We start from the raw sequence: 22140 nt of genomic DNA, 5'->3' as shown, positions 1-22140 counted from the left end.
AAGAATTCAGACACTGCATGGTCAAATGCACTATGCTCATTTGGACGGTTTGATGTACAAAGTGGCTCATGATTTAAATATCACTGTTAGTGATATTTAGTAGGTACTTCATATGACATGTTAATCGGATTGGTGTCCAAATGACCATTTTTGTAAACAGGATTGAATGAAAGCCAGACTACATGGAATGACAACTAGAATCAAGTTAGTTAATGGAGTGTCTAAGCCAAAGATTTTGATGTAATTCTGTTATGTAAATGTTAATATATGAGAAGCGTTAGCTAATGACATTTATGGCAGAGTGGTATTTCTATTCATACTACAAGATTATTCACAATACTGCAAATAGCAGCTGAAAAAGCTCATTTAGTACAAGCTATTCAAGAGCTGTACTTTTGTATCCTAAAGCTCCAGCCACATGCCACTGCAAAGAGACAAAGTACTTTTCCTTAGAACATTATAGTAATCAACAGCTATTCTTATGTCAGTATGGAATTATGTTTATCTTATGTTTGGGCACTGTACAGAAAAATAACTCATTTCCATGAGAATAAAATAGTACTAAACATATCATATCTATATCAGCAGCCGTTGATCTGAATCTCTTTAACTGTCATACCAATTTAAGCCGCAAAATACAGCTCTCCTTTAACTACAGTAATTCTGTGAAGCAAATGGAGAATCTTAGTCACAAAAAATGATGAAGTGATGATTATCTTTTTCACTCAAGAAAATAAGTTTAATAACTTCCCAGTCCTTGCCTTTTGTGAATAAAAATAACAATCATCACTAGCTATGAGTAAAATATCCTAATTCCCTACCATTCCTACCTATAAGCAAAGGGATAAAATAATGAGAAAGCAAAGCAGACATTTTTGTGGTAGGAAGATATAAGACAATTTGCAATCCCATACAGTAACACTGCTGATAAATTACTATCATACTGTAGTCCTTTGAGTAATTTTCTTTAGGATGACAAGTACTGCTGCTGAATTCACAAAAGGGTAGTTTGTCCACTGAATGCAGATATACCATTTAAAATGACAGAATAAGCTACACATAAAGGTCTGTAAATACTATTTGAGGGAGAGTTTTGTGGAGATTTGAATTTCTAGTTTCAGCAAATGAAGTGATTGCAAATAATAGCATCTTTTCTAGTGCAGTGCATGTGCTTGGGTCTTTGAATTAATTGCTTTGCCTTTGTGAATGCTAGGGCACAGTAAGTGGTATGACCAAGACAAACAATTGTTCCATAAGGGAGGAAGAAAGCAGTCAGAAATTACTAACCAGAAATCACTCTTATACCATGCAGGAATAGACAGTGGGATGTTAAGTTAAAAGGTGATGAGCAAAGCAGATAAGGTAAGAAAAGCAGTGCGGTATTCAGGAAAAAACACTGCAAACAGAAAGTACATAAGCAGGCATCTCCTTTGTCAGCTGAAGGCTGAGCTTACATAATTATATAGCCCTCTCCCTGTTCACACTCTATATTCATTTCCTACCTAATATTGCTGAGAGGAGAGGTATACAAGAAGCTCAAGATTTCTAATAATACAGAGCCCTCAGCTGCTTGTTTAATTTCATCTGAGTTTTGTGTCAGTCACTGTATGCACTTACCCTAAATCAAATGCTCCTGCTGTGCACAGTGCCAGCACTTACAAGATCAAAGCCTTACAATAGATGATGTGAGTTAGTAAACTTCTAAAAGATTAAAATTGAAATGGGACACATTTTTAGCGACCTCAGAATCTCAAAAGTAAGCTTTCTGAGTACCATCTACATCCATAAAACCCCTGCATTCATGCATAATGATGTTCCAGGTCTTCCATTACATTATGTCAGTGTTACTCTGGCTAAAATCTGATGGTAAAACACTGTAAATCCACTGTTCCAGGGATTACTGTTTTATCCATCCTACCAAAATGAAAGAGTTCTTACACACATTGCCAAATGTATTTCAGGGTATATTTCCAGGATAGCCACAACACTGTGTGCTTCCGTCACTGAACGTGAGTGTGACAGCTCAGCCAATACACTATTTCTGCTTGGATTATTTTATGCTTTGCCTTTACTTTTGCTTTGGTGTATCATGCTACAAGATAGGCTTATATAAATATGTAATTAATTCGGAGTTGAACTCGATGATCCTTGTGGGTCCCCTACAAATCAGAATATCCTGTGATTCTAATCTCCAAATATGCTGTAACGGCAAAGTGTTTATGAACAGGCAGCAGCTCCTAGGACTGTAGCATGCAGGTACATACACAAAGAAGGAAGAGATGACTTTTGGCAGCCTTCTCTCAAAACACCTGTGGGGAAAAAGGCTTTTCTAGTGTACAATAGTGTACAGATATGTATATTAAACAAGTTGGCTGTGTTGCACCACAATGTAAAAGTTTCTCATTTTATTCTTTCTTTTTTTTAAGTCTGTGAAACATACCTGAGTTTTCTATTGAAAGATTTGAACAGCCTTTGATTAAAGTGTGAAAATCAATTGTAGGCATAGAGAAACACCCTTCCCAGGAAGGTGAAACTAGATGTTTGGTCAGTAGCTTGATTTAATAAAACAGCAGCAAAATAGTGGAACCAAGAGGAACTGACATAACTAATCTTTTAATCCTGTCTTCTTCTTCTGTGCATTTGTGTATAGAACAAAGGAGGCGAACAATAAGCCATAAAAATGTATATGTTGCCCAGCAGGGCTTCCATTTGGGCCAGTCTTATATGCTATGGCATTGAGTTTTTCTCATTTTACAATCTGCAAGTAGTAGAGCTGTTCGATTTATTTCATATGAGCTGTAGTTCTCTCCATCATAGCTCACTGTTGGTGTATGAACAAAAGGCAAAGAAATTGAGAGCCTAAAAGGAACAGGTGGAAAGAAAGAATACAGAAGCATCTCAAACACCAACCCAAACACAAACGAGGGTGCATTGGCACCTGTATCAAAGATTGCCAAAGTTACCTGGATAAATCTGAACTATTTTAAAATACAAGTAAAATTTTTATAGACTTGATAATAGTAAAAATTTAGGTCAGTTAATCCTTGACTATTATGAAGAATACTCTATAAATACCTATCCATAGATACTTTACAGAAATAGCCTTGTTGACTCAGTTAAAAACTATACAAGACAGTCTTCATAAAATTCAGGAGCCTGATTCTCTTACTGATTTTATCTCTAAATCATTACTATTATCTCCATTACAGCATCACTGTACTAACTGGGGGTTATTTTTCATTAGCTACCAAGTTTATGCTCTCTTTACTTTTTTTTTTTTTTTTCTAAACAGATTGCTCTATGGAATAATTTTGCTCAGGTGATCACCTTTGATGACACACATTTGCTATTGCTTGAATCCTAAAAACCGGTACATACACATAAGCAAAGTAATTGCAGCATTGACCTTATCTTCAGTTCTGCAAACAGTTAGGCAGGTGGTTCACAGAACTAATATATAATTAGTCAATCTGTTTTTACCATTTGTCATTTTTCATGTGGTTGTAGATGAAGTAAGTAAGCAACTGTCTTGATGATGTTTCTTGTCTCAATATTTGCAGACAGAACTGTGCTCATCTTCAAGGAATTCTGCTCTAAACATGTAGATCCAGTTCCCAAGAAAGCTCTTTCCCTTGAAATTCTCATTTTTTTTCCCCTCTCTCAGAAGTAGCAGCTGCTTTTGGTGACAATTTTATATCTGTGAAATTACTGATGAAACAACGAGCAGCTTTCCCCAGTAAAACAGGAAATTTTTTAATAACAGATCTGTATTTGCTGTTATAAACTCTGGGTGTTGTCAGCAGAGCAGAAGTAGTTTCAGTAGTATTAAATCTGATTTCAGTTTGCTAAAAGAGGAGATAGCTCTGATCTGGAAAAAAATGGTATAAATATAAAGAAGGCACCTTCTTACTCAAAAAAAAAAAAAAAAAAAAAAAAAAAAAAAAAAAAAAAAAGCTATCCTGCCACAGAGATTACAAGGATCTTTAGCTACTTTGGCTACTTTATCTAATTCCAAGAACTCATTTCTGCTGCACTTGAGCCTGCAGAACCGTGTGGCTAACACTATGTAAACAGGACTCTGTTTCTTTTTATACATTAAGCAAACAGAATTGCTACTGATTTTTTTTCCTTGCAATAGTACCCAATACAATGACTTTGCACAACTGCTTCTATAAGCACAATATTGAGACAATGAGTTTGTATAGGTGTGCATGAAATCAAATGATGAGGAGATATTATTAAAACTGTGCAGATGTCAGGAAGATTCCCAGTAACAACAGAAAGGTGTTTTATAATGTGACCGCTTCATATCATTAGGTGAGGTAAAATGGGATAGCTGAAATTAGTGGAGGATCTTGTCCACGGGAGGATGTCAATATTTAGTTTGCAATCAAGACAAATCTTTTTATATAGCAATTTCCAGATACTTCTAGTTATGTTACAGATATGAGTAACTGCCAGTATTTTCTAAAGACAGCTTATCATAATTTACCATTATATTACACCAACACTTCTGGTTCATTATTATGCTGTAGAAACATAATAAAAGTAGTAATAAAAGTTATTATTATACATAATTTCCTAGTTTACTTTCCAGAAATACTTCAATTTCTTTTCCAGATCCACACAGATCATCACCACAAACATGACAAAAACGTAAACTAAAAATTAAAAAGACTGGTTCAGATCCTCAGCCAATGTAAGACAGCATAGCTTGATTCAGTTAAAACAGACTACAATTAAGTTAAAGTAATTTATATCATCTATATAGATTTGCCTCAGAAGGATACACAGCTCATGGGATATTTTATTGCTCTGCAAACATCTGTTTCATTTCCATTTCAGCTCCCCCTAATAAGTTGTTCTTCTGTTCATTAATTTATTCTCCATTCAAGGGCTGTGGAAGTCACCAATGATTTGGGGCAGTCCAACACCAAACATTTTAAAAGACACTCTAAAAGACACTCATTCAGTGGGAGTTAGATATGTAATGCCTATCAACACAACAATCTCATCCTGATGCTACAGACCACTTTTGAGTGGCTCTGGAAGATTTATCACTGTCTGATTTAACTGCTGTTTGCAGTAATATCTTAAGGAAAGGATTATATTTATGCTACAGTTCAAGGCAAGCATATATATTCAGAGCTCCCAAAGATTATCCAGAAACCATGTACTAGACAATTCAAGTTTTAAATCCACATGTACCAATTACTAATTAACCCAATCTCATTTTCATCTTATTATTGTTACTTGGGGTGAGGAAAACAGCTACACATTTGTAGAACCCAGGTTCAAAAGCAGAAGTCCATGGATGGGCTTTCAATTACACATACAGGGCTCTTGCTTCCTCTTTAAAAGCCTTCAAATGTATAAACAATCAGCAAAAAGAAAAAGAATTCTTTGATACAGCAGCACAGAGGAAATGTATTCAGAAGAAAGAAGAGAAAGGCAAGTCACTAAGAACAGAAGAAACAATTTCAAAAGGATTGTAAAAAAAGCTCTTGGATTTAAGCTTTGAAATATGTTATCATTTTGTGAGACTTAGAAGGCTGATAACATGAGGCTAAAATTAAAAGGTTTTCCCCAAATAAAACATTTTAAAATTGTTTAAAAGTGGCAATACAAAGTTTCAAAATCTAGAAATTGAAAAATACATCAGCTAAACTCATGTTTCATGATTATAATGTTCAATACAGCTGCTCACTTACAAAAACTTACCAGAAAAAGATCAAGTTTATGAATATCATTATCCAGCTCTAACACTGTATATAACACTCCCTTCCTCTTATTAAATCAAGTTAATTGTGTTTTGTCTGTTCATTTGTATGTTTGCATATATGCCCATACATACACATTTATAAATACATATAAAGAGATTAAGCATTAAAAAGCCTTACATTAAGTTGAAAACTTAAAATGGGGACTATCAAACACAGGTTTGTGTGTACAACCATAATTCCAACAGCTAACGAATACGTACATATTTTTTTCCTAACTCTCCCATCTGCATCCCAGGCTATTACTCTTGCAACGTGCTGCTTCCGGCCGAGGTCAGGTATGGGGAGAAGAGATGTATTATTTCAAGTGCAAGAAAAATATCCTCCCTTGCTCCTGCTGTCTGGGTACAAGCATTCAGACACCAACACTGCCTGGCCCTCAGCACTCCAGAACTGAAATTACAAAGGAAGTGCAAATCCAGGTAATATTAAATGGAAGCCCCTGCCTGGCTCCGCAAAATAAGCAGGTTTCACACATGCATCTACACTTGCCAGATCTTAGTGACTGTCCACAGTGATAAATAAAGAGCAGGTCACTAAAACAAAACCTTATTCTCCCCTTCAAATTTCTCATCCTGGATAAGCATCTTGGACTCAGACAATTTTTTAAGGTCAGGATTATGTTTTCTCACTACTTGCAAAGATCACTCTCTTGCCCCTTGTTCCCAAAGCAGCACACCCTCTTTGGCTGATAAAACTGGATATCTGACGGGAAGTTTTCAAACCAAGCTATTGAATTTTGTGAAAGTTGTCAGCAGCAGTTAAGTATTTTCTAATTTCAAACAAGCTTCACTACAAGTAGTACTATTAGCATTGCCTAAAGAAGACGTGTTTGCAAAATATTACTGCAAATGCCACATCTTACTGTCTATAGTGTTAAAATGCAAACTGGGCTGAAGACTTTGGAGAGCAGCTGATGACAGATTTCATCCAAACTTAAAGAGTATTTATTTAACATATGACACCATACTTCCCACCTTTATAAATATACTGGAAATTGTCCTGCATGAATCTAAGACAATAGGTTGCAGTCAGAAAGGTCAGTAGTCAACTAGCAAACAGAAGTGGAGAACCCACAGGTTCATAGTGCAGCATCCGAGGCACATAGCCAGGGACCAGCGGAACTAACTCCCCTTCTGACGCTTTTTTCCTACATCCTCCTACATGAAGGCACTTCAAGATTGCAGCTTAGGTCTGAAGTATAAAATGAAATTGAAATGAAGACAAATATAACAACCTCATTGCTATATGCACAGCCCCTTGACAGGATGCTTCCTAGAACACTTTCCTGAAAAAAAAAAAACAAACCAAACACAGCTTCAAAATTCACCCAAGATGGACTTATTGGCTCTAAATCTTATTCAGGAGAACAATACCACTCACACCTGAATAGGAAACAATTCTTGTGGCTGGTGGTTAGCTGCTTGGGATAGAAAATTTCACATCTCCCAACTAAATAACAACTGCTTTTAAATGTTGCTATTTAAAGCTGATAAACTTTGTTAAAACACATGTGTTTCACAGGCTGCCAGGACTGGAATTTTAGTTCCCACATTACTACCCCAATCCATATTTTATTGTGCATATCTTATGTTTTTCTGTGTGGTGTCATTAATCTGCTCCCTGGCTGTGCAGAATAATACCCCACAAGAGTAGGCTGCTTTTTGAATATTTTATTATCTCTCATTGTATTTCCAAACTAATATATATTTACAAATTCAACCTCCTACAGGCAGAACTATATTGTTTTCCCCCTGTGTTTGAGAACCAAGGTGTAGATACTGAATTTAAATAGCAAAAATCTATCTACAGTCATTTGTGTTGAAAGAGAGAACCAATCACATATCAAGCTGTGCAAGAAAGGGGAAAAAAAGAAAAAAAAAAAAAAAAGAAAATATTTGCATACTGCAAGAGAAGACAGAGGGGGAGGGAGGCACACAAACAGGCTATGTTCTTGATGAAAGACATCTTTCAGTGCTGCTGAAGGACAACTCATTTAATCAGAGCTTTTCCCCTGGTGTCTTTATTGACACAGATAATTTCTTTCCTTTTACCTGTAGCATTTTGGCAGTAAGAAGAGCAAGAATACCTTCCCTTGCTCCCCTCTTTACTGCTACACTAGTAGCCAATGTTGGCCCTAAAACACCAAATTACCAATGGTTCCTCTACTGCAGGAAACTCCTCTTAGGCCACAGACCAAAGATTAATCTTTCCTAGTTTCTGAACAAGGCAAAGCTAAGCTTGAAGTTGACACTGTACAGGAATATACACTGAAATATCCACTTGGTCCCCACCACCTGATGTTGGAAGAGTGAAAATCCTCTTACAAATGGAAGGGGAGACATTCTTTTATGGGTTTTGCCCATTTGAAATAAAAAAATTGCTCATTATGATGAAGGCCCAAAATTTGGTTTTCTAGACAAGAATTTTAGCCTTATTTTTTAAAACACTTTAAATATGAAATATAAAAATACTATATACACTATCCACAGCATTTGCAAATCCGTTTCCTTTTTAAAGAGCTTTGTTGCCATTCTTAAGTTGAACCAGAACCATCCAACTGTGTATGAGTATCCCAAGACTCTTCTCTAAACTATGGAAGTAAAGCATGCCATAAATAGGTAATCTGATATTTAGAGACATTTATATCCCTGTATGTGAAATTATCATGTATATACCAGACTTTCTGCTTTTTTGATCCAAAAAAAGATTTGAATCTGGTTTTAACCAGCTATTGGTTTCCACTATAAGTACCACCCATTTGAATACTGCTTTAAACATCACTGTTATTACTCAAAATGAAAATGTGAGGACACATGATTAAACATACATGGTCAAAACTAACAAGCCCAAAACTTGATGCATCCTACACCACAGCAATTATGCTTATTTTATTTTCTATTTTAAAAAAGCATTATATGTTATCTTTTTCCTCATTCAAGTTTACTAACGTGACAGCTACTCAGGAACCTGCAATTACATGCAATTACTAGAGGTAGCAATTTTTCAGAATAATAGGGGAAGGGTACACAGTCGTACAAACAGTAATACTCAATGAGCAGTTCCCTTTCTTACAAAAAATAATTCACAATATCCTTTTACATAATTATTAGTTATCCTGTGAGATTCTGCCTGTCTGCAACATTATTTAAAATGAACAAGTATGTTCCCTTTGTTTACCTTGTTTATCTATTTTCTTTTTAATTCTATTAATTCTATGCAAGGACAGATTATTTGACTCAGTTTCGTTTGTACTTTGTAGTCAATGATCCTGATCTAGGAGACTTTGAGACCACTGGAAAGTTCTTTTTTGAATCCAGATAGATTTTGGATCACCTTAACACCATCATTATCTCAGGAATACTATTATAAGAAACACAGGGTTACTGGAACAACCTCAACGTTCTAAAAAGAATTGTCTGTCATCACACCTTTTGTAGTTCCATGATTGAAATCTAATACAGTTAAGAACGCCTAATTGACTGATCTTTACTTTTTTTTTCTCCCCGGAAGTGCAATCACTTTTAGCACTTTATTCATATTTATTTTGAGCATTTTCGTCAATAACATTTTATCTGTGGAGTTTCTAGCACTGAGTTACTAACTGCACCTAGTTGACAGGAACAACAGTCTCCTCATGACTTTTCTATTACTTTTTAAACAAGCTACCTACCCTGACTTCTTCTCCTATTCTACTTGCTGTATTGTATATTTGAAGGGATACATTTTCAGAAAAGGGCTATAAGTTACTACAGATAACCTGCACAATCCCACATTGCCAAGTTTACATACAACTAATATTTATATATACAAATAGTGACAGATACTTGCCTACTTTCTTGGAAAATTTGGATACTTTTCTTGGAAAATTACTTTTGTTTTACAGCATAATCTACCGCCTAGTTTATACTACTTTGTTAAGTTCAAATCAAAACAAAAGTATGAAATTATATTTAGTAAATTCTGCAGAATATAGTAATTAAAGTCCTTACTGACTTTATTTATAAGGCACACCAGTAGTACATTGAAGGAATCTGAAGTAATCTGAACTCCTGTAGAACTTTTTTTAAAGTAAAAAAAGGATGCAGAAAGAAGTGTATCTGTTCAGTTTGAATATCATTACAGACAGGTAGAAAAATATAAATATGTGGTGAATAAGACTAAGTTAAAAAAAGAACAAAAAAAAAGTGTTTCCTAAATTTGAAATGAAAGAAAACGAAAATGAATAATAGCATGCAATATTTAAAGAAAACTAGCATTAGTGTGTTACAGAATGGTAGGCAGAATCTACTATTCTACAAGGACTTTAGTAGGCAAAGATCCTAATTAAAAGTACATTTTAAGAATTTCCTATCTCATGACTGTAGATACTTTCCTTAAAATTTTAGGTTTTAGAATCATCTTATGATCAACCAGACTTCCACTTTCTTTTCTAACAAATTTCTAGGCTCTGTGCTTGGAAAGCATGGTTTAAAAATATGAAACTTTCAGGTGAAAAACAAGGTTGCCCCCTTAAATTTCTCCTTAAACTTACTTCTTTCATGACACATCCAGCAAACATCATTCCTTGGAGACTGTCTTTAACCTGTTTTTCAAAGTCAGGGAACCAATACATTAAAGCAAGTGACTTGCCAAAGATCACCCAAAAGCACTGTAAGAGAGCTAAGAACTAATTCTCTGAATCACAAAACTCTTCACCATATGACCAGCAATTCTATTAGAATTAAGACAGATATTGCATGCTTAATTATGTGGATTAGCAAAGGTCAAGGAACAATGTCATTTGTAATTGAAATTAATATTGTGATCCCTTGGTTTCCTCACCAGGAAAACATACCTGAAAGTCATGCAGTGGCATCTTTCCAGATACAGTTTCAGACATGAGGAGATCACATTCTTCTCAGTAACCAAAGATGAGAGAGGCTCTGGACATTTTCTGGAAATCAGAAGCATGCAGATTGATAAGGAGGGAGGACATGTAAGCTCTGACATTTCTTATAAGCATTTCTTTCAGCTCTACAGGGTGAAGTACAGGAAAGGTCACAAATCAAGTCCAAAAAGTAAAAGACAGTTGTTGCAGCTCAGAAAGCAAAGGATAGTGTTTGGATCGAAGTACCTAGGTCAGCATTCAAATGAAGCTGTTCTGCTAGATTTAATAACAACAGATGCCTTATTTCTCTTTCTTTTCAGATAAATGAACCACTCTAAATTGATGTCAAGTTCACCAAAAGGTATGTGACTGAAAAAGCAGAATAACTAACTTACTTTCCTTATGGAAAAATGAAATCTACTAGTCCAAGGAACTTAAAGGACCTGGGAACTAGAAGCAATCAGGTCAATTCAACACCCACCAACAGTATTTTCTTTTTGTAATAAATTGGTCTCAATTGCAAAAGATCTTGACAAACTTACTTTTTCTAACACTTCCCCATTACACATGCTAATGCTCTTATGTAATCAATAAAACTCCCTTTAATTCTGCTTTCTACCAAAATAGTATTTGACAAAATAATGAATATATGCTTCTATTTAGTTAAGAAGTTTCATTCCCTTTACACTAATGTAACTAAATACAAAGTCTAAGTATACATTTATCTATATAAGCATTTAATTATACATGCAACAACACAGTACCAATCAACCACTCTTTATTTCATGAAACAGATAAAAACATAGAGAATAACATTGTAATCAATTATTTCAATCATTTTTTTCTTTTTGCAGAATTAATAGTTTAGTTCTTACATGTTTATTTAAAAGTAATGCACCCACTTTTATGAGAAATGAAAAATGGGCACTTTGTAGGCAACATAAACCTTCAATTTAATTATCTCTGCACCAAAACTTATGAGAGGGGTTTAATAAGGAGCAGTATGCATAACACTAGTGACACTGAATAAGAATTAAACAAGAAATGCTTATCCAGAGTGCAAGAATAAAATCCTATACACTCATGCCTACACATTCATGCTTTGTCCAGAGTCTATTCTTGCTCACGTACTGAACACATACAGTATTTTAAATGGTCTGTTCATCCAGTGCAAAATGAGTATGATTAATGGCTAATTGCTCTTTCTTGTTTGCTATCCTTCTCATGCTATGATATCAGAGTTCCACAAGGGCAACTGTAGTGGGCTGGCCAAAAAGCCTGGAGGGGAAAATTAAATCCTCTTCTTAAGTAGCAGACTAGCAGTCTCCTCCAACAAAGGCTTTCCTTCCCTTGGTGGTAATGTGATTCATTTTCCTATAAAGAAGAAGGCTGGTATTTCAATGCGTAAAGACAGCCATTACTGTGACATTTAACAAGCCTGAAACCTCTGGCTTTCTTGCTAACCTAGATCTGCCTTAAGGCTATCAGAGACAAAAGAGGCCTTCTCCTCCAGCAAGCATCAAAGACCTAATAAAAAGCCAAGAACGACTAGGCAGTCAGCTTCCCTGTCAGAAATGCAAAATAAAAATATAATATATGCAAATTTGAGGCATGCAAAAAAAATAATCATGGAATATTGCTTGTGTGTACAGTTGTACTCATAAAACCTGTAATGCACTTTTTGAATTATTCAGCAAGAAGAGGCTGAAAAGCAGCAAAGAAGCTTATTATGTTTGCTTTGCTTCATAGACTATTAGGTGGACAAAAAGAAAAAGGAATTTAGTTACGCTTGCTTATCTCCTAACCTTATAAACTTGGGATTAACAGATCAAAGAAGGATTTGGTTCAGTTGATAGAAAATGGAGCTCTTTTATAGCTGTTTGGTCTCCCTGTCCCTTGTGATCAAATAAGCTTTAGCAATTGATAAAATAAATGGGGGTTTGAATTCATGTGTTTTAGTATATACATTTAATATTTGTTGTATCACATTGTACATATGTATGCAGAATTAAGTAACAAGTCAAAGAAGATTGAACAGTGCACATCAGATGTTTTTTGTATTTTGCACATACCCTAATACTGGAGTCCAAAGTACAAACACAGGGTACTGTACTGATATAATTTAAGTCGCTTCATGATTTTGTGAGGTATGTGGGGCATCCCACATACTACATGCATACAGTATTTCTGATGCTTCATTCTCTGTTCTTGCCATCAGTCTGAAAATTAACCCACAATTTACCTCCACCTCGTGGCGCTGTACAACACTGGGACGCAGAGATGGATACACCTTGCATCACTGTGGTGTGGGTGCATGATGCTGGCAGGGCATGATGCTCGCAGGGCATAATGCTACATGTTTTCTCTCCAGCATTTCAAATTACAATTGCAATACACCAACAAGTGACTTTATTATGACAAAGATGACATGCTTCTTTTATTCCTTCATCAACAGCTCTGTTATTTTGCACAGGTCTGGAGATGGCTGTATTTCTGTGCCAAGATCTGGATAACTTCAAAAGAGTCCCACCTTTTAAAGAACCGTATATGTTCATTGTGAATCAAAATTAAATTACACATTCTTTTGAAAGCTGAGGTCAGCCCATTTAGCTATGAATTACCAAAAGATGAAGATATGTATCATTTATTTAAAGAAGATACCATACCATCCACATGTAAAATTGTTTTTCCATATCAACTAGGCCACACGATTTCCATTTACAAATTACCACCTATAAAAATGAATTAAACGACATGGCTTACTTCTTTTTCTGTAAGGTTTTGACTGTAACTTTTGCACAAAGTTTATCTCCATTACTACAAACTGCCATCTAATAGGATATTTGGATGCAAATTGCATGAACTAATCCCCAGTACATTTAGTTAATGTAATACCTCATGGGACTTCCTAGTTGCAAACTGAGGATTGTTAATAAAACAGCAATAAAATATGGAATACCAGTGTCTTATTTATCTCTTCAACATCAACTATCATTTCTCTGTTTCTACTGTAATAACACTTCTGTTCAGAGAAGCCAGAACCATTTGAAAACTAGCACAGGAAGAACCTCCAAGAGATTTTCTAAGATTAAATTTGTTCTGGCATTAAGTTTCTTAAATAAAGATTTACCAAAGTCATTTAATAACACGTAGGGGAAAGAAGGCAGATGAAGCTCTTTACATGGTGGGAAATGAACTAAGTATCAAGAACAGATAAAGCAGAAATTCTGTGACTGACCCTTCCATGGTTAGCTCTTCATAATTAATGGAGATGCTCTCATCATAGATGAGTTAGTGGCTGACTTAGATTGAGATTCATTCCAAGTAACAGCTAAACCAGTCACTGAGGAGAGAATAGCCACCATGTCCTAAGAAGGCCAGAGACCAACAAGTGGAAGGAGAGTGGTGGAAAACTACTGAGTTGACAGATACATGTAACAGCTCAGACACCGAGATTGGAATGAAAACCTTCCCAGGTCCTTTGTATATATGTACATTTGGAACATCTTCACCTTCCCACAGCTTAGTTCAACACTCACAAAAATCAAAGGAAAAAATGAAAACTTCTGTAATACAAACCTGCCAGAGGTAGCAGATTCAAAATCTGTGGATCTGATGACATCTAGATCAGATTTATTTTCCGTGTATGGCTTTTGATTGGCATATATTGCAGTTTGTTTATGTAACATAATTTTGCACTGCATGTTTGCTGGCATCATTTGCTCAGCATCTCAAGAGAAAAGGAGAAGAAAGGAGAAGGATACTAGATGATCTTAAGGTCCTTTCCAACCCTAACTATCCTATGATTCTATGATTCTATAAAAGGAGAAAAGGAGTGGGGGAACAAAAGGAGAAAGCTTAGCAATGCATAAAAAAAGGCAGTATCTATTATGCTAGAGTACGAGAAAGCCAAGAATGTTTTTCCTATGTTACAGGAAAAAAGGTTACATCCTAAACCATAATATTTTTTTAGAAATTGCATATTCCTTTTCCATACAGGTCTTACATTAGGAAGAACAAATAAACAATATGAGTCAGCTAGTGATTGTGTCATTTCATTCAAATGACAGAATATGATTTGGTTTTGTTGGAAATATAACAAATGACAGCCAAGCAATACAATATTCTCTGGCTACAACATAGATCTATGTACAGTTTTGCTAAATAAATTAAACAGACACTGGGGGGATAGAACACTATCTTTGTATTGTATTACAAAGGTAAATCTTAACACTTCCAAATTTGTTTGGCTCAAGAAGATATGCAAAATGTATTGCAAAAATATCTTCAGGATAACTGGTCTCAAAAGTTACTCTACAAAACCTTGGTGGTTGTGATCTAAGACAGAAAACAGAAATAATTTTATTTTAGCAACAATATTGGGTAACACCTAAACATATCAAAGACCAGCAAAGGACTAGATTTCACTTTCTGAATGGTTTAAAAGAAATACAGAAGGTAAGTATATAGTTAGCTTCTGTATCATCTCACAGTGTCTCTAAACTCAAGAAGTTCTTATTTACCATTACAGGAACTTTTTTAAGTTCTTTATTTCAATTTACTACTATTTAATTCATGTTAAAACCCAAGCAATCTATAAGAAACAAATGCTGAAGGAGTTGAAGCAATATAGACCCATGACTGCACAGTACCTTATCTGTCATATCACAATTCTATGATGCAGTTGCAATGTTACTGTAGCTGTGCTGTTCAAAAATACTAGTGAGGCAAAATTAATGAGGAGAGGTAATGCATGTTACTAAAGTGATACAGGTGAAGGGGAAGTTCTACGGAGAGAAATATTTCTCCTCAGGTTTTTGTTGATGCATTAATGAAAGCAAATGATAATCTGCCACCTGACAGGAAGGTCACCTTAAAACAAATACATGGTATGGATTAGTTTATGTAAAGCATACCTAAATGGGTAAGAAAGACAATTACCTGATAGCTTGTACTGCTGAAACAGAGTTCATATTGATCTAAATAAAAAAATAAAAAGAAAAATACCAAAAACCAGTCACAGATTTCTAGCAATCTCCTTCAAAAATATCAGTCCTTTTGAATAATTTAAACTTTGATTGGAACTCTTATTGTTCTCTGGATATCCTTCACTATATTCTGCACAGGCTCTGACGTGCAGCACCTCTGTTGCTTGGGGATTTTTTTGGTTTACAGGAAAAAATAAATTTAAAAGAAAAATCAGTAAAATTGTTTCTTGCCTTTTCTTGGTGAACCTTGGTGCATATAGCATCACAATTAAGGCATTCATATAACATCATGATATGATCCTTTTACTACTCTGTCTTTCAACTGGTGTTGCTTCCAAATCATTTAACACATGCCATTGCTATCATTTAGCCTTCCCAGGTAAAGGTTGGGAGCACCTAATGCAGAACAGCCCTGCCATTGCCCTTGTATCTGTATCTTTCTCCATCACAGTGCCTGCTGCTTCACCTTGTCTTTAAATACTGTGTGAGACTTTTTGTTATCTAGAAGTTTCAGGTAGAAAGCTTTGGGAGGTCCTATTGTTATAATCAAACACTGGTGTGGTATAGAGTCCTATTATTACTTGTGGTGTAGGGTCTTAAATTGAAAATTTGTGCACTGAGAAAGTTTTGGCAACTTTTGCTATATAATTACAGTGTAATTCTGTAGGTACATAAAAAACTGCTGGTACTAGTTTACCTTCAAATCCAAAAGGTCTAATTACAGTTTCAGAAAACCTCCATTTCCCTCTGCTGGTGGACCTTCATATAATATTGGGTTGGGTTCTTGTGCATTTCCCTTTGCTACTTAGGTTTATGGCAGGTTGAGATTTAAGACCTCAGGTGTGGAATAAATGTATGCTTGGAAGGTATTATCATTGCCATTTTACAGACCAGTAAGCTGATTTAGAGGAACCATATGATGAATCCATGGACAACAAAAATATATGACTGAAGTACAAACACCATCTTATTCACACAGGTATCCTTTTATTGTGTTATACACAAAGTTCGTCCAACACAGACTCTTATAAAGTTACTACATAAACATTTCCTGAAGTAGTGCTTATTTGGTTGTTACAGCAAACATGACAGTTCAGTAGATGGAAGCATACAGTATCAATATGTAACAATCTAAAACTTTATAAGAAGTTTCAACTGGACTTTGGTACTCTTTGAATGGTTACACAACAGCTAATTGCTTTATAACAGAATATATAGAATTTTACTGTAATGAAAGAACTGCAAACCTTGGGTGAAAAAACACATACATAGCATAAATGATATCTATTTTCTTAATATCTCATTTTCACTCTAAAATTATTGCCAAGAACAGACACACACCACACACTCTATATCCTACAGTTAAAGTTCTTAGAAGTATTATTAGTTGCTTTCTTTGGCAATGCAACAAAATATACCTCCAATGTTCAGGTAAATGGATATGACATTAGTCAAACCAATTTGCTGAACACAGGCTTTTGTGCTCCAAATATGCTACAAAACTCCACTGCATCACTAATAAATACTATAGCTAAAAGCCATCACAGAAAGAAAGGGAGAGTCTGCATACGTGGGAGTAAGTAAAAGAGGAAGTCTGGTTTTATTTTTAAATTCTCCATGTGCAGAAAGATCTTCACATTCAAGGATTTCAATCAAAAAATTATGGTTTAATCACAAAAAAAAAATGTTACTCAACTAAAGACTTACAAACACCCCTCTGTGAATGCCTTCATGAAAGACTGAATATCATTCTCTTGTGAATAGTTTCACTCACATACAAAGTAAGGCAGGAAACAATAACTAGAAGGAAGGAAAATTGAGCAAAACCACTTTACTGCTTGTTATCAGAATGTAGTGTAAAAGGACTGCAAGAGTAAGGGGATCTTGAGAATTAAGTTATTTGAATGAGTTCCCATAAAATTCCATGGCAAAAAGGTCACTTGTGCAGGTGGAGCCTGTTTGTTCTCTTCCTCTGCGGAATTCAGTCCTTGCCAGGTCCCCACCAGGTCTTCTCTCACTGATTTCATCTACTTTTGCTTCAGATGTTCAGTTCCCTCACTGCAGACTGGAGAAATACTCTGCCTCAGAGTGATTTTCTCTCACTTCCTTTGGACAAATGCAGTCTTTCCTTTAAATATCCACTATCTTCTAAATTAATTTTTCACCGAAATTACCCATTAATAATGGGTCAGAATGATCTGTTTTCTACCCTCCAAAGAACAATAACTAAGTAACAAGTTGTATAGGTACAAGGTCACCCCAACAGTGCAATTGCTATTTCCTGTTAGGGATAAGAAAAGTTATTAGGAGCATACAAATGGGGTTGCAGAAGACACTGACACTAACAGAGGAGTTTCTTCTTTGACAACTAAGATGGTGGCAGCAGTATCATCAGAAAAAATCTATTACTGCAGCAGTGTTCAAAGAATCAAACAGAAGTACTTAGGGCAGTGTTTGCAACTGAAGGACTGTACTGCTGATTATTTACCTGTAACAGCTTTGCCTATGACCAGATTCAGGTCCCTCCTACTGACTCTGCATCTTTTGAACTCAGTGGTATTTATTCACAGCAAAGTTGAGGGCTACAGCTACACGGCTGAACCAACACTAAATGAAAGGAATAGAGCTGCAGACAAGATCTGATGTAGGAATACTATGACCAAAAGCTATTTACCATCAACAGCTTGTCAATCCAAAGTATACCCTGAAGTCTAGCTTCTACTTTAACTATTTTCAATGTACTTGCAAGATAGGAGGAAAAAAAAAAAGGCATGGAAACAAAAATTACAGAAAATGCCAAGCCACTGTATCAAGCACTTTGGAAACAAGAGTTAGAATCTAAACTGGTAAAGTGAAAGTCTAAAATCAACAACCTGAAATTCAGCAGAGCTGTCATCAATATACATAAGGAAAAGAACTACTAGATAGATAGAAAATAGGTACAAGGCAACACAGGAGAGTAACCAAGTAGGAGTGCATCACTAAATCACTTCAGCAGTAAATATTCTGTATCTCATCACCAAGGGGTCTTTAATAGCTACAGTTACCTCAGCAACTCAGTCCTCCTCCATCGTTAAGTTTCAGAGCTTTATGATTATTTATTACCATTAGCAACTAGGAGAATGAGGGCAGAGGAATGTTACTCCTAATTGAATTGATAAAGCCTACAGATAAGCAACTGAAGTCACTCTGCATCTGAAGTTTTACAGTCCACTAGCTACTAAGAAGCTGGAGAGGCAAATGGATATGAAATACATACATATATAGACATACAGAAAAAAAATAATTCCCGTAAAGCATCCCAAACCCAAGTATTTAGGACTTGAGGCAACTCTCTTCTCAGAGATGAAGAGCCATATTGAATGCAAGAAGAAATGAGGAATAATTCTTAGTCAAGAAAGAATCCTAGCATTTGGGTCCTAGCATTGAGTGTGAAAAAGCTGCATACCGGAGTTCAGCACTTATACACATAAATGACGGTTCAGAACTTAATTTTTTTTCTGAGCATTAGACTTGCTGCTCCGGTGAACGATGCACCTGAGAGTTCCAATGAAAACTTACCACCTACTAAGCATCCACTTCAGAAAGCACACATATTTTAATAAGACCAATTAGGAAAGCATCTATGTTAAAGGTCTTTTCCAACTTAATTGATTCTATGATTCTAACTGCTGTCATTTATAGGATTTTCTGTGTATCTGAAGTTCAGCTATAGACCTAGGTTAGCAAAGTCTCAAAATATTAATTATTTGTGCTATTTATTTACATTTTTAAAACATAGTTCATACAATTAAGATGTTGATATCATTATTACCAGCAAAAAGAAAGCTCCTCCATTACTGTTAGCATATTACAAATCTCAGGGGTGTTTTAACAGAAAACAAAGATGCTTTTGCTTAAGAGCTGGCCATGAAAGATGCTTTTCCCAGGCAATTCTGGGACACGAGAGACAAACTATGCTAGAAAGTGTAACGTTCATTCGAGATTCAATCAGACATTTTCTGTGATTGTATTCAAAAGACAGATTGTAATATTACCTAATCAATGGGAAACAGCCTTACAGCTAAATGAAACAGCACAGAATATACCAAAATTAAACATTGATACTTACTTCGGGACATAAGGTCTCAAAACCATTCAGTTGATAAACTTGGTTTATGCAAAAATTATGGAGACAAGATTTCAGTTCCTCTGTAAGACCCCAGTGATTTCCAAAGAGAAGAATCAGAAGCTCTGTTTAAGACATTAGTTTCGGTTCCCTTCAGGAAAGAAAATAAAAAAATAAAAGAAAAAGCTGGAGTTTGTCAAAAGTTGGTTTTCCTGAAAACAGCTCCCGATGAACAAGCTTATGTAATACCAATTGATTTTATCTACCAGAAAAACATTTTGATATATAATATCTAATTTTAAGGTGCATCCCTTCAGCACACACATTAAGTGTTCTCACAAAAAGCAACAAAGAAAAATAAATCTATCTTGAACACAAGAATTATTTCTGCACTCCATCCTGCTTTTTATCCCCAAATTATCTATACAGTGCTTAGCTATTAATAACAGTTTTAAAGGATGCACAGCTAATACCATTCATATATCACATTCTAGCAAGCTGTACTAGAAAACAGGGAGCACTGTTCAATTTTTTTAACCTACACTCTCCTATCCCCTCTTTATACAATATTTGATAACTTTCTGCTAAGCAAACTCCTACTACTGAAGGAAGCAAATCTAAACTAGATATAAATATATTAATATAGATGGGATTTTTGATGTTTTCAGAGTCTTAGCCAAAACCATAATTGTGTGCATTTCTCTCACACAGCAATACATTAAAATATTGTATCTAGTATTTACATTTGAGAAAAAAATCATCCCAGTAATAAAAGTTCTAAAGAACTGAAATCAGTAAGAGAGCATAAATATGTATGATTTTATGATTTACAAAGAGCAAAGTTAATCAATACACATCTATTGGCAGGTGTACACAACTACTTAACAAGCTGTATTTACAAAGGAAAACCTGCAAGTAGGATATGAAAGAAGAATTTTTACTATCATCATATATTCTTGCTGTGAAAAATACTCATTGAGTGACAATTTTTTCAAATTTGTATAAGTTTGGTTGAAAGTCATCCCAAAAGTAACTTTTGAAAAGGGAACATGTAAATTCACTTTTTAAAGTCTTAATTGAAAAAAAAAAAAATGTTACTTCCATTACTGTTGTTATTAGCAGTATGGTCAGAGATGTTGAAAGTGAAACATTTCTTCATAGAGACTCACTCAGTGATTCATTCACTATGATTTTTTTCTTCTAATTTTTTCCACAATCTCTGGCCAGTCTGAAAGTAAAATAAAATCTGTAAATGATTATATGTTCTAATAAGACCAAATCATACATCTAAGGTGTACATCTGGCAACTGCTTTCATGTACATATTACTGAAGATGGTAAGTCAATAGCTGAACATAACAGTAGCCCTTTTCAAAGCATACTGAGCTTCTAAGTAGATTTCCATCAGATTTTCATAAGTACCCAATCAAACTCTTTCTAGCTTACATTAGTTTCAACGTATTTCCACATGAATTATGTAGCTAACCACCCAGACTACTTGGTCTGGTCCTTGGTCTTCTATTTATAACCTTAAATACCACCTTTGAAAATGTAGTCCTTACTGCCTTTAGAAATAGAGGCTTTGCCTGTTCAATATCTTCTATATAAGTGAAATAGTAAGCGATCCCAAAGCTCAGGTAAATATTCAGACAAAGATTATTTAATGCCGCATTAAGTATGCGGCATCAGCCTCATACCTAACATTAACTTCATTGACTTTCAGTAACTTTCAGATATAAAAAACAGATTCTCCATAAATTAGCCGCTCCAGCAACTCTTCATTTTTCTGCTCTCAACCTGTTCTATACCAGACGGATGCAGGACTGGCCTGCCTACCATTGCTGTGAGGATTCACTCTCACGGCTGAAAATAACGGCTGGGTCATTGAAAATAATCTAAAGAACTTGAAGACTGCCTAAGGCAGTTTTCATTTTAGTGGGATTTAAGCACTTCAGTCCTCTGAGTTTCTGTGAAATGTCTGTTCACTGATGCTCCCAATGAAGAAAACTGCATCCTGATTGAATAGGTGAATCTGTATCATAACCACTTCGTCTAAGAATCCAGCTTGGTACACTTCTGAGGGAGTTTGTTATCTCATATCAACTCAAAATCAGTAATAAACAGTCACATTAATTACGACACATTTATTTAGTAATTATATCATCCTTATGCTGAAATCTTACAGGGAATTACTGCAAAAACAACCAGTTGCAAAAAAAATTATCATAAAGGATCAAGACAATAATAAGTAAAGCAAGCAAGTAAGCTTGGAACACAGACATTGTCAGGACAAACAAGTTATACATGCGATAATAATAACTAGGCCCTTTTGCTAATATAATAGTAAACAAATGTTTGGGGATGGGGGTTGTGTCTCCCCCTTTCTTTTTACTTG

The 22140-nt window shown here is 35.2% G+C and overlaps 1 long non-coding RNA gene across 1 annotated transcript in view; it reads right to left on the bottom strand.

Annotated features, from left to right (window-relative positions):
* The window catches only part of LOC134164887 (uncharacterized), a 40382-nt gene extending 20251 nt beyond the window's left edge, over nucleotides 1-20131 (bottom strand). Inside the window, exons 1-2 of the long non-coding RNA XR_009965300.1 lie at nucleotides 19750-20131; nucleotides 10618-10716 (exon numbers count right to left, since the gene is read on the bottom strand). This is a non-coding gene — a long non-coding RNA (uncharacterized LOC134164887). The remainder of the gene's footprint in view (nucleotides 1-10617; nucleotides 10717-19749) is intronic.
* Between the last annotated feature and the right edge of the window lie 2009 nt (nucleotides 20132-22140).

Source organism: Pezoporus occidentalis, unplaced genomic scaffold (genome assembly GCF_034315485.1).
Source record: "Pezoporus occidentalis ecotype Australia unplaced genomic scaffold, CSIRO_AGI_Poc_V1 ctg227, whole genome shotgun sequence".
Classification (NCBI taxonomy): Eukaryota; Metazoa; Chordata; class Aves; order Psittaciformes; family Psittacidae; genus Pezoporus; species Pezoporus occidentalis.
The sequence above is the reverse complement of the archived record's forward strand: the minus strand, read 5'-3'. Positions and strand labels throughout refer to the sequence as shown.